This window comes from Polypterus senegalus, chromosome 4 (assembly GCF_016835505.1).
Source record: "Polypterus senegalus isolate Bchr_013 chromosome 4, ASM1683550v1, whole genome shotgun sequence".
NCBI classification, from domain to species: Eukaryota; Metazoa; Chordata; class Cladistia; order Polypteriformes; family Polypteridae; genus Polypterus; species Polypterus senegalus.
In genome coordinates, this window is record NC_053157.1 from 27986571 (window position 1) to 27998982 (window position 12412).

At 39.5% G+C, this 12412-nt stretch overlaps 1 protein-coding gene and 1 long non-coding RNA gene across 4 annotated transcripts in view; one reads left to right on the plus strand and one right to left on the minus strand.

Moving 5' to 3' along the window:
* Positions 1-12412, minus strand: part of LOC120527212 — a 42018-nt gene that overhangs the window by 28138 nt on the left and 1468 nt on the right. The window lies entirely within an intron of this gene.
* The window catches only part of si:dkey-247m21.3 (5-hydroxytryptamine receptor 4), a 333240-nt gene continuing 331887 nt past the window's right edge, over positions 11060-12412 (plus strand). For 2 of the 3 annotated variants that reach the window (XR_005633290.1, XR_005633289.1), the window contains exon 1: positions 11060-11526. The gene's annotated coding sequence lies outside the window, so the exon portion shown is untranslated. The remainder of the gene's footprint in view (positions 11527-12412) is intronic. The other variant, XM_039750378.1, reaches the window with a different exon arrangement.

Consider the following 12412-nt stretch of genomic DNA (forward strand, 5'->3'; position numbering starts at 1 on the left):
GATAACAGGTTTCATTCATCAAAGTGTTCACTACCCAAATCGCTAAAGGCAAGGAGGTGCGAATTTTGAACAAAAAGGGAGAAGACAGTGAAGGAGCGGAAAAGTGAGAAGGAAAACTGTTTAAATAAAGAGCTGGGAAGTGAATGGAAAGAAGCAGCCAGCGGTAAAGCAAGTAAGACTCCGTAATAAGGATGGCTGGGTGCACGTAGAAGGTGTAACAATAGGATTGTTAAGCCTTATGATAATGTTCCCGCACGGAGGGTTTAGAGAGACGCATCGGGAGAAGTAGAGAAGTATAGAATAGGGAACCCTGTGTGACTGTTCTGCTGTTCTCCTTCGACAGTTCTGTGGCTCTGTATATTTGTATGCACCTCTCTAAACTTGTATCACTGGTTCTGCATACAATTCAGTCACGTATAAGGGAACTTTTAATATCCCCGAAATTGCATGTGCCTGCTAACACTCTCAGATCTGTGACGTAGTCGTCTATATTTTCTCCCCTTGCCTGATTTCTTGAAATAAATCTGTACCTCTCTACAGTTTCGTTTATTTTCGGGTTGTAATGTTCATCAAATTTACTTATCATCAAGCTCATGATTAACTCATCAGGTCTTACATCACGGGTCAGCGCCTGACACAATTCTCTGCCGCTCTCTCCAATAAGATAATGGAATAATCTAACCTTAAGTTTTCCTCTGCCTCCGGGATTGGAAGTTCTGTGAATAATCTGAACTCGTCCTTCCATGCTCTCTATGACTTCGCCAGGTCTTTAGCATCGAGGCTTAATGTCAGCGGTGGTCTAAGACCCTCCATTTTCCTTTCGTGTGAGCATCTCCGCATCCTGAACTTTTAACTGCAAGCTGGCGTGACTTTCGGCGCAGTTCCATCACCTACGCTGCCACCGTGTTTCTCTCTCAAGATTATTAAAAGGCACAGACTCACGCTTACAGTTTACAGTGGTGTGAAAAACTATTTGCCCCCTTCCTGATTTCTTATTCTTTTGCATGTTTGTCACACAAAATGTTTCTGATCATCAAACACATTTAACCATTAGTCAAATATAACACAAGTAAACACAAAATGCAGTTTTTAAATGATGTTTTTTATTACTTAGGGAGAAAAAAAATCCAAACCTACATGGCCCTGTGTGAAAAAGTAATTGCTCCCTTGTTAAAAAATAACCTAACTGTGGTGTATCACACCTGAGTTCAATTTCCATAGCCATACCCAGGCCTGATTACTGCCACACCTGTTTCAATCAAGAAATCACTTAAATAGGAGCTGCCTGACACAGAGAAGTAGACCAAAAGCACCTCAAAAGCTAGACATCATGCCAAGATCCAAAGAAATTCAGGAACAAATGAGAACAGAAGTAATTGAGATCTATCAGTCTGGTAAAGGTTATAAAGCCATTTCTAAAGCTTTGGGACTCCAGCGAACCACAGTGAGAGCCATTATCCACAAATAGCAAAAACATGGAACAGTGGTGAACCTTCCCAGGAGTGGCCGGCCGACCAAAATTATCCCAAGAGCACAGAGATGACTCATCCGAGAGGTCACAAAAGACCCCAGGACAATGTCTAAAGAACTGCAGGCCTCACTTGCCTCAATTAAGGTCAGTGTTCACGACTCCACCATAAGAAAGAGACTAGGCAAAAACGGCCTGCATAGCAGATTTCCAAGACGCAAACCACTGTTAAGCAAAAAGAATATCAGGGCTTGTCTCAGTTTTGCTAAGAAACATCTCAATGATTGCCAAGACTTTTGGGAAAATACCTTGTGGGCTGATGAGACAAAAATTGAACTTTTTGGAAGGCAAATGTCCCGTTACATCTGGCGTAAAAGGAACACAGCATTTCAGAAAAAGAACATCATGCCAGCAGTAAAATATGGTGGTGGTAGTGTGATGGTCTGGGGTTGTTTTGCTGCTTCAGGACCCGGAAGGCTTGCTGTGATAGATGGAACCATGAATTCTACTGTCTACCAAAAAATCCTGAAGGAGAATGTCCGGCCATCTGTTCATCAACTCAAGCTGAAGCGATCTTGGTGCTGCAACAGGACAATGACCCAAAACACACCAGCAAATCCACCTCTGAATGGCTGAAGAAAAACAAAATGAAGACTTTGGAGTGGCCTAGTCAGAGTCCTGACCTGAATCCAATTGAGATGCTATGGCATGACCTTAAAAATGCGGTTCATGCTAGAAAACCTTTAAATAAAGCTGAATTACAACAATTCTGCAAAGATGAGTGGGCCAAAATTCCTCCAGAGCGCTGTAAAAGACTCATTGCAAGTTATCGCAAACGCTCGATTGCAGTTATTGATGCTAAGGGTGGCCCAACCAGTTATTAGGTTCAGGGGGTAATTACTTTTTCACACAGGGCCATGTAGGTTTGTATTTTTTTTTCTCCCTAAATAATAAAAACCATCATTTAAAAACTGGATTTTGTGTTTACTTGTGTTATATTTGACTAATGGTTAAATGTGTTTGATGATCAGAAACATTTTGTGTGACATGCAAAAGAATAAGAAATCAGGAAGGGGGCAAATAGTTTTTCACACCACTGTATGTCTGTTTATTTCACAGTAGTTAAAGCCAGAACAAAGTCAGTTCACGTGAGCCGCTCGGAGTACATGCATCAAAGTTTCTCAGCTGTGCTTGTACAATCTAGTGCAATCTATCTCACGAATATTGTATTCGTCTTAGCCATGACAAACGCCAGCGGCAGGCATCTTCTCATTAAACTTGTATCTCGCGAATATTGTAGTCGTCGTAGGCATGTTAAACGCCAGCGGCAGCCTGTCTATGAACTTCATTTAAACTTAAGGTTTACGCCGTGCTTTGTTTCCACAGTAGCTGCACTTATGAATATGCTTGTATGCGTCACTCGCCTCATATTCTTTTGGTGCCTTCTCAATTGTGTAATGCGTTTTTGTCTTGGACTCTTGATTGTCACTACATATATATATATATAATATATATATATATATATATATATATATATATATATATATATATATATATATATATATATATATATATATATATATAGTAAAAGATGTAGCAACAAACAGCATAAAGGTTTGGGGTTTTCCGGCCCCGTATATTGTAGACAATCCACAATAACTCAGAAAAAAGCAGGTCAAAATATAAACAAAACAGTTCATATGCGCGACGCCCTTCTGAGGAGTCCAGTCCATGTGATCCTCAATCACTTCCGGGTCAGGTAAAAGTTCTTTTCTTCACCCCGGAAGCCCATCGCTCTTCCTATGACAAACTTCCGGGTCATGGGGCACAAATGAGTCTTCGGTCCTCCCTGCAGCACCCTCTTGCGGCCCCTGAGGTATCCAGCAGGGCTGTGCATAAAAACCACATTGTCCATGATGCCCTGCTGGTCTTCTGGGGACCTCCATGCTGCAAGGAGGGCTCCACCTGGCGGCTTGGGGGTATTGGCCGGGATAAACGGCCGGCCATCCTCCACAATACATATATGTATGTATATATATATATATATATATATATATATATATATATATATATATATATATATATATATATATATATATATATATATATATATATATATATATATATATATAGTATGTATATAATCACAACAAATGAAAATGGGAAACAGTTTCAGGACGTATTAACTAGTTGGTCCACCCTGAGTTGAGGGTGGGTGCTGTCACCTTAATGTCTCTCCTTTCATCCTTAGACTAGCAGATCTATAATGCAAAGAGTCCTGATGCCACTTCCACTTTTGCCTACTTGGACACCCCCCTCCTCTAGGGCCAACATAAATAGGTCACTTCATCAGAAGCTATGAGTCGGAAGACCCACATCTGAAAAGTTGTTACTTCACAGCTCTGGCTGTTAATTTTGTCTTTTTACAAACATGTTTTTTTTGCCATCTTTTGTCAGTTATACAGAGATTTATCATCTGGTGTCCCAACTCTTTATCATTGTTCTTGCTTTTTTCTTACAATATATTGTGAGACTTGCCCGGACACCACCAGTCGGAGACCACATCTTTATAAAAATCACACGTTTATTTTCCATTAATAAACACAGTCCCAAACACCACACAATGCACAAAGCAATAATCACCCAAAATGAACTTTCTTTCTCTCAGTCCTTGGCCGCCAATCTCCTCCTGGGAGCTTCGTCCTGCTCCCTCTCCCGACTCTAGCTCTCAGATTGCTGGGAGGCGGCGCCTTTTATTCCTGCCTGGATGTGCTCCAGGTGGCTGATGACGATCTTCCGGCAGCACTTCCTGGTGTGGCGGAAGTGCTGCCCTTTGCCCCGGAAGCACTCCAGGCGTCCCTGGCAGGTTCCTCCGCCATCTTGCCAAGTGTGGCGGAAGTAATGTTCTCCCGGGTCCCAGAAGGCTTAAAGCGTCCCCTGGCGGTGGCCACGGGTCCCAACGAGTAGGAAAGTCTCTCTTCCTTTCCCGTAGTCCTCTCCTGCTCCAGGGTGGTTGTGTCCTCCTGACCCGGAAGCTTTAATTGCCAGCTTCTGGTCTTTCTAGGCGTCCCGGCCGGGTAAGAACCCCAGCCGTCTGTGACAATATATAAGGAGAAAGTATAGAGTATATGTATAAAGTATGGAGTTTATTCATGTGCTGGACACAACCAATCTTTTATATTGATCTGCAAAATTTGACATCTACAGTAATTATTTCATTACCAGTGTCACCCTATTGCTGGGAAACTTCAAATAACACCTACTTCATTAGGACTACCAGACACAGATTTGGTAATATCCCAATGTCTCTAAATGTCATAAGCAAGCTCAGGCTTTCATTTTCACAGAATTTTCACACATACATTCAAATTTATGTCTGCCTGTTGTGCTGTACAAATAAGGAAGATTTAAAAAATCTCCGCAATGAATCTAAATCATTAAAACTGTCAATGGTGTGCGTCGAATTGTTGTCCTGTCTAACTTTAATAACAAATCAAAAACTGAAAGTAAAGATCCTAGCTCTGCCAAGCTGGTGATTGCTGCTATAGAGTCATTAATTCATTATTTGCAAACTAAAGCTCAACAGGTTATAAAACATAGCAGGCAGCACTTGAAATGTGGCTGCATACTTACAATATCTTGAACGAGTGATTAGCTAAACTGTAAACAAGGCAGCGCAGAGAGACGCTCTTCTCCGTTTGAACACGTACTGACCTTAACGTTCTCAAAGCCACTTCATATATTTATGTTCTGGCTACCTGTGCTTTAATAAACAGACATTTAATAAAGCCAACTGCATTCCTTCAGTCACTGCAGAAATAATAAAAATGGAGCCTATAAATAGAAAGACAAAGATGTCATGCTGCCAGAACAGCAAATATCCATAGACAGCCATTTTTGGCAATGTACCCTGCCTCTTGAATAATATGACTGGCAGTGTAAATCTTGTGATTAGCTGTTTAAACTTGCCCATCCCTTAAATGTTCTGGGCTTTTTGTATAGGATAATGAAGTAATGCCAACTATAATGTGTATTTGCTCATTTGCGTGTGACATAAAAGTAGTGCCAACTACTGAGAGAAATCTTGTTTTCATACATATCTTTATATATCTCTGTGTGTGTGTTTATACTATATATATATATGTGAGTTTGTGTGTGTGTGTGTAGGCACATAATTCTGCTTCTTTGCATAAAGCTTCTTTGCATAAAAAAGTATTTTACAGTATGAGTAATTCAATATAATTAGAGGAGTTAACAATAAATGTCAAAAGATCACACAGTTCACTTCTAAGATTATGCAATAAATATATTTATCAGTTATGAAAACTTGTGAAGTGATGTTAGGAATAAGTAAATCTTTTAAGGTCTATATAAATGGTTGGTTGACATCTTGTAGATACTTTTAATAATTCAACTTATTAGACATGTCAAGACTATTTCACAATATCCAAAATTACAGTGGGATGCAAAAGTTTGGGCAACCTTGTTAATAGTCATTATTTTCCTGTATAAATCGTTGGTTGTTACGATAAAAAATGTCAGTTAAATATATCATATAGGAGACACACACAGTGATATTTGAGAAGTGAAATGGAGTTTATTGGATTTACAGAAAGTGTGCAATAATTGTTCAAACAAAATCAGGCAGGTGCATAAATTTAGGCACCACAAAAAAGAAATTAAATCAATATTTAGTAGATCCGCCTTTTGCAGAAATTACAGCCTCTAAACGCTTCCTGTAGGTTCCAATGAGAGTCTGGATTGTGGTTGAAGGTATTTTGGACCATTCCTCTTTACAAAACATCTCTAGTTCATTCAGGTTTGATGGCTTCCGAGCATGGACAGCTCTCTTTAACTCACACCACAGATTTTCAATTATATTCAGGTCTGGGGACTGAGATGGCCATTCCAGAACGTTGTACTTGTTCCTCTGCATGAATGCCTTACTGGATTTTGAGCAGTGTTTCGGGTCGTTGTCTTGTTGAAAGATCCAGCCCCGCAGCTTCAGCTTTGTCACTGATTTCTAGACATTGGTCTCCAGAATCTGCTGATACTGAGTGGAATCCATGTGTCCCTCAACTTTGACAAGATTCCCAGTCCCTGCACTGGCCACACAGCCCCACAGCATGATGGAACCACGACCATATTTTACTGTAGGTAGCAGGTGTTTTTCTTGGAATGCTGTGTTCTTTTTCCTCCATGCATAACGCCCCTTGTTATGCCCAAATAACTCAATTTTAGTTTCATCAGTCCACAGCACCTTATTCCAAAATGAAGCTGGCTTGTCCAAATGTGCTTGAGCATACCTCAAGCGGCTCTGTTTGTGCTGTGGGCGGAGAAAAGGCTTCCTCTGCATCACTCTCACATACAGCATCTCCTTGTGTAAAGTGCGCCGAATGGTTGAACGATGCACAGTGACTCCATCTGCTGCAAGATGATGTTGTAGGTCTTTGGTGCTGGTCTGTGGGTTGACTCTGACTGTTCTCACCATTCGTCGCTTCTGTCTATCCGAAATCTTTCTTGGTCTGCCACTTCGAGCCTTAACTTGAACTGAGCCTGTGGTCTTCCATTCCCTCAATATGTTCCTAACTGTGGAAACAGACAGCTTAAATCTCTGGGACAACTTTCTGTATCCTTCCCCTAAACCGTAATGGTGAACAATCTTTGTCTTCAGGTCATTTGAGAGTTGTTTTGTGACCCCCATGTTGCTACTCTTCAGTGAACATTAAAGGAGGAGGGAAACCTACAATTGACCCCCTTAAATGCTCTTTCTCATTATAGGATTCACCTGTGTATGTAGGTCAGGGGTCACTGAGCTTACCAAGCCAATTTGAGTTCCAATAATTAGTTCTAAAAGTTTTGGAATCAATAAAATGACAACGGTGCCCAAATTTATGCACCTGCCTGATTTTGTTTGAACAATTATTGCACACTTTCTGTAAATCCAATAAACTTCATTTCACTTCTCAAATATCACTGTGTGTGTCTCCTATATGATACATTTAACTGACATTTTTTATCGTAACAACCAACGATTTATACAGGAAAATAATGACTATTAACAAGGTTGCCCAAACTTTTGCATCCCACTGTAACTTTAAGACATACTTAAAGTAAATGAAAATAATTTTATAGTGTTTACATAACAATAAACCACTGTGTACCAAATAAACAGTCTATCTATCTATCTATCTATCTATCTATCTATCTATCTATCTATCTATCTATCTATCTATCTATCTATCATGGCAAGCACACAAGGTTAGGACGTGTCACACGGGACTGGGTTATCAAATATTTTGGGGAAGGATTTGACTGTGATGCTCCCAATAATCCAATTACTGTTTGCTGTATAATGGAGGAGGACAATCTGGAAGACTATTGATGTCACTTCCACCATGAGCATTGATCACCCCTTTTACTTCTACACTTCTCTTTAAACTCACCTGACCCAGGAAGTCCTCATGACTTTGAACCCAACCTTCAAGCATACTGGGTCCCAGACGAGGCTTACCAACACCAATTTTGACATATCCTTCCCTTCTTTATAATATGAACAAACATAACTTTAAATATATATAGACTGACACAATTCTATGTATAACATCACTTCTGGGTTCAGCCCACCATGTGAGTGGGCTCCCTTTAAAATGAACCCCAGATTATTTCCAGTGACATGACATGCCTGTTATTAGTACTTCTGGGTTATACACAAACCAAGGAGATCCTTCCCTGGCAGCTCCCACTATCGTCCCCCAGGGATGCCTACTGGTCTGCACTTCCGGACTCCAAATCTCATGCAACCCTGTGGGTGTCCAGACTGGGGCTCTATATTAGGAGCACTGCCACCTAGAATGGTGGAGGATGAACTGCACCCCTTACTGGTTTCTGTAGTCTTTGGATTTCCTGATCAGGACAGGAATATTAAGTTGTCCTAGCCCGGTAAGGAATCTTCTTCCATTCTGGGCAGGACACCCATCCGTCTTTTAGGGGCACCTACTATATATTTATATATATATATATATGGTTGCAATAGTTTTTACCATAAAATAATGCAAAGAGTACGCGACATGTGTTTCGCCCGAATTCTGGGCTCATCAGGTGTACACACTCTACTGCTCCCCACTCAGGGATCAAACCTTGGAACGTCAGCGTCAGAGGCGAAGCCTCTTACGTTGCGCCACAGCGTGTGGTTCGTTTATTTTTTTATTTTATTTTTTTTATTCATTTTATTACAATCCATACAAAGCAATCGAGTTTTTACAAAAAGAAAACTTGAGTTAAGAACAGATCGATCCCCAACCCTGAGAGAGAGAGCAAGCCAAGCCGCGTTAAATTTTAAGGCTTGTAAACATACCTAAATTAATAAATTCTCTGTGCTTTATGAACTTATTTTAAAATATTACTGATTAGATCCTGCCATGTTTTGAAAAAAGTCTGTACGGTTCCTCTTACTGAGTATTTAATTTTTTTTTCAATTTCAAATAGTATAACACATCGGTTTCCCACTGACTTAAAAGAGGAGAGTTTGGGTTCTTCCAGTTTATCAGAATGAGTCTGCATGCCAAGAGTGTAGTGAATGCCATCACAATTTGTTTGTCTTTCTCCACTTTAAGCCCCTCTGGAAGAACCCCAAACACAGCTGTTAATGGGTTAGGAGGGATTGTGAGTCCAAGGCTGTCTGAGAGGTAATTAAAAATGTTTGTCCAGAATAATGTTAATTTGGTGCAGGCCCAGAACATGTGACCTAGTGAGGCTGGGACTTGATTGCAACGTTTGCAGGTTGGATCATGTCCTGGAAACATTTTGGAGAGTTTTAGTCGAGACAGATGTGCTCGATATATAATTTTGAGTTGTATAATTGTATGCTTTGCGCATATGGAGCTCGAGTGAATTCTCTGCATTGCTACTTTCAACTCCTTTTCTGATATATTAATTGAGAGATCTTTTTCCCAGTGACCTCTTGGATCTTTGAAAGGGAGGGATTGTAAAATGATTTTATATATTGTAGAGATGGAATCTAAGTCCTTGAGATTGAGCAATATTTTTTCCAGCATGGATGAGGGTGCAAGATGAGGATAATCTGGAAGGTTTTGTTTAACAAAGTTCCTGATTTGAAGATAGTGAAAGAAATATGTAGCTGGAATGTTAAATTTGGAATGTAATTGTTCATAGGATGCAAAAACGTTGTCTATATAAAGATCTCTAAGCAAGTTAATTTCACATTTTTTCCAGATATTAAAAACTGCATATGTTTGTGAAGGTTGAAAGAGGTGGTTCTCTTGCAGGGGTGCCACAGATAGAAGCTTCTCCATCTTAAAATGCTTTCTACATTGGTTCCAGATTCTAAGTGAGTGGAGCACAATTGGGTTATTAGTTTATTGCCGATAACGTGGTTTGTTTATTTGACAGTATGTAGATCGGGGTAATTACATTCAATGCATTCGTAGTCTGAATCACAATCTGATTGTATGGGTGGTTACCTACCAGGTAACCCTTGTGGTTGGTAAGCAAGTCGGCTAACATCCGCCACGATGCACTCTGTCAGTTGCGAGAAGCAGATCATAGAATGGTTGAAATAGTTTTTACTGTCAAATAATGCAAAGAGTACGCGACACGTGTTTTGCCCTGATCTACATACGGTCAAATAATGTTAATGTTAATGATGTTAGCGACTTGCTGACCAACCACAAGCGTTACCTGGTAGGTAACCACCCATACAATCAGATTGTGATTCAGACTACGAATGCATTGAATATATATATATATATATATATATATATATATATATATATATATATATATATATATATATATATATATATATATATATATATATATAAATCACTGCATATATTGAAATAAGCTGTAACAAAAACCCAACAACCTCAGCACACAGCCCTCATCTACTATACCATAACAAAGCCCTATCCCATCTAAAATGCTTCTTCATACAATATAAAACAACAAATAAAATAACACTTTACAATTAGATTAATACATTATTCATTCATATGGTTGTGTTGGTAGAGTAGTCAGTGCTGCCACATCTCGACTCCAGATACCTCCAACATTTTCTGTGTGTAGTTTTATTTCTCTCTCAGTGTTGGTTTGGATTTTAATCACATATCCTAAAGGTGTGTTAATTTGCTAATTATGAAAGTTAAACTGGCCCAATAGGAGTGAGTTAGAATGTGCATATGAGTGTGTCCACATTGTGGAATGGCACTCTGATCAAGAATGGTTCTAACCTTGCACTTTGTGCAACTAATATTGGCATTGTCCGTCTATGACGCTGAGCTGGATATGTGAGTTATAAAACTGAAGGTATGAATGAACATGGATATGTCATGTAAATAATGTTTTTAAAACACAAATTAAATATATGTAAATACAGAGTATTATATATATATATATATATATATATATATATATATATATATATATATATATCACAATTCAGATATGCTTCCTCCTGCATTGTAATTTTTCTTTTCACTTCATTATGACAGCTATCTATCTATCTATCTATCTATCTATCTATCTATCTATCTATCTATCTATCTATCTATCTATCTATCTATCTATCGTGTCTTTTATATCTTCCTCTCCCCCTTTTCTCTTTCTGTCTGTCTTTCGGTAACTCCTCCATGTCTACAGTACCTCGCTTGCTTCACGCCGCGCTCTCTCTGACAGCTCGGAGCTGCCCAGCCTGGTTAAACCGTCACGCTCGCTGCTTAACTCTGCTCCGCCGCCAGGTTGTGCTCTTTACGCTCCTTCTTTCATTCCCGCAAGGAAATTCAGAAGCTAGTTTCCAGGATCTTCGTGTGAGTCTTTCAGGGCTTCCACTTAGATTTCTCCGTTGATTTCAGCCCGATGCCTCTCTCGGGTTTGTTTTGCTTTTTGTCTTTTTTTTTTTTTTCTTTTCTCATGTGGAATGTTTTCGAAAATTCGATATCGGTTTTGCATCCCCTGGAACTGACTTCTAAAGGATTATGATACTACTTAGCAACCAGCCAGCCCAGATTCACCTTCATACCACGGCATTAACCCCTCAGGTAGGAAAAGTTTGTTTCCACTTTTGGGCTGAAGGGTTCCTTATAAAGTCCTAATGAAGTCGTGTCCTTTTGTGTATGAATTATATCATTGGTGTCCATGGGGAAGGAGAGGTGAAGAAAGGAGAAACGGAAGAATAATGGCTTTTTTCAGATGCATGTATTTTCCTTTGCACATCTGAGGCTCCGTCAGGTGCGACGTTCAGGTCTCGCGTATTGACACTGAGGCACTGAGAGCACCTGACGGGACACCCGGTGATCTGCCTCAGTCTTAAGTGCACGAGCAGAGACCACAGCTTCATTACGAGTCTCCAGGTCTGAGTCCTTCAAATGAGTGTGTTTTACTGTGAACGCTACTCCGAACAAGAAATAAGAACGGGACAGATACATAGACAGATAGATGTTACGGTCAATTAATAATGTTGGAAAAATGCTCTGCTTACGCGTAGAGATGTGTTAGATTCATAATTATTTAAATACATACATGCGTATATATTATTTGTTTTTCAAAATGTATAGTTTGTGAAATTCTGGTGAGATTTTATTTTCGCGTATAATGTTAACCATACACCCTCTATCTGGTAGCTGCTTATGTATTTTATTTTCCTGTATTGGCGTGGATTTTTTTTTCTGGTTTCCTCAAAGAGGCGCATGTTACACTAATTGCTGACTCTAAACTGGCCCCGTATGAGGAAATGTGCCTTGCAGTGAACTGGCTGTCCCGATCATTTTCTTTTTTAATTCATTAAATTTAAAAAAAAAGAAAAACCTGGCAGATGAATGATTGGATAAGCAGAATATACTGAAATCACAAAATATCCTAGATACAAACACGTGTGTGTGTAAGGAAAACGCAAAGTTAGACGCTAAAACATAATAATAATAATAA